Source organism: Octopus bimaculoides, chromosome 4 (assembly GCF_001194135.2).
Source record: "Octopus bimaculoides isolate UCB-OBI-ISO-001 chromosome 4, ASM119413v2, whole genome shotgun sequence".
In the NCBI taxonomy this organism is placed as follows: domain Eukaryota; kingdom Metazoa; phylum Mollusca; class Cephalopoda; order Octopoda; family Octopodidae; genus Octopus; species Octopus bimaculoides.
In genome coordinates this window covers 137254320-137255898 of record NC_068984.1, presented here as the reverse complement: position 1 = coordinate 137255898, position 1579 = coordinate 137254320, and the positions used below count along the sequence as shown (strand labels likewise).

The following is a 1579-nucleotide window of genomic DNA, read 5'->3' as shown; positions in this document are numbered from 1 at the left end:
GGAATTCGAACTCAAAACCTAACGGCGGACGAGATATTAATATTGCCAAAAGCTGTCGAAGTACTGCCGATAATATATATAATCGGCAATGTTATAACGTATATATATATATATATATATATATATATATATATCTTTTTCTCAATATATATAACCTGTACACCACTTCAAACAATCTACATACGCGCGCGCACATACTCACACACACACACACATGGTTCAAAATTGTACGAACAGAAAAGAGAAAACTGACACAAACTGTCACATACATTTCCTTGTCTCTCACTACTACAAATATGCTATCTTTCGGACTTATGAGAATTTACGAGGCAAATACAATGATAAACTTTGATTGGAGAATATTTTTAAAAGTCGGTTAGTACGATTTTTGTATCGTAAGATTCTGTGACGTGATTGACTTCTTGACAGCCTATATAAGTTGGTTTCAGCTTGGGGTTCAATTTTTAACTGGTTCTCATCAAAAAGAAAAAAGAAAAATTTCACAACAGGTTTCGCGCGAACTGTTGTACAGCTTACTACTGGCTACATTCCTCCTGTCTTCAAACTTTTGGGATCGATAAAATAAGTACCAGTCAAATTTCAGGAACGCTTTGAACTGATTATATATTTTCTTAGAATGACGTAAGATATACATCTGCAAATCAATCGTAGAAAAATGCAAAAGAAAAAAAAAAATTTCGTATTGGCCAGTATGGGGCTCGAACCCACGACATTCGCGTTATTAGCACGACGCTCTAACCAACTGAGCTAACCGGCCACGATAAATCCAGCGTTTAAATATTAATATTTAAACTAACATTCATAAAACTTGTGTTACTGTATTTCGTTATAATTTATTTATGAAGCTTATATTAAAATATGTTTTTACATCTTGTTTTATTTCGGTTTAAATAGTTGTATTTCACTGTATTATCTATCATCCGTCAATACTCCTCTTCTTTTCGTTGATGTGTTTAATATAACAGTCGTAATGGCTGTTCCGTTGTTGGATCTGAGAGCTATTTTGATATAAAGATATACACAGTCTTATAATATATCCTACACTGTGAGACAAAGGGAGTCTTTAGGTTAATGTTGACTTTATTAGACGGAAACGAAACTGCAAAGGGTGTAAAACAAAAAAAAATAAGTGTAAGAAACGAATATGAAAACAAATATGGCTAGAAAGCAACAGGGTGGGGGAGAGGCCTTCTGAAAATTCACAAGATCCAATGTTTTTCCATCATAACTTTTAGGAAAACGGGCTTTTTTTTTTTAATAAAATTATATATAAATACCTTTCAAACGGTATAGATTACGATTATAAAGAAATCTGGGTCAAACTGAAGGGTTTGACCCGGTGGGAAATAAAAAAATAAAATATTCTAATAGGTGTAAAACAACTTGCTGAGAACGAATATGAAGAAAACATGCGCGCTCGCGAACGGGGTGGGTGGGGAGAGGCCTCGGAACATTCACATCGTCACACATCACACACTCACAGACACACTCACTCACAGACACACTCACTCACAGACACACACACACTCACAGACACACACACACACACACACACACA

The 1579-nt window shown here is 35.0% G+C and overlaps 1 non-coding gene across 1 annotated transcript; it reads right to left on the bottom strand.

Annotated features, from left to right (window-relative positions):
* Positions 1-704: 704 nt before the first annotated feature.
* Trnai-aau (transfer RNA isoleucine (anticodon AAU)) lies at positions 705-778 on the bottom strand. Its single transcript has one exon. It is a non-coding gene; the product is annotated as a tRNA-Ile (tRNA).
* Positions 779-1579: the final 801 nt, after the last annotated feature.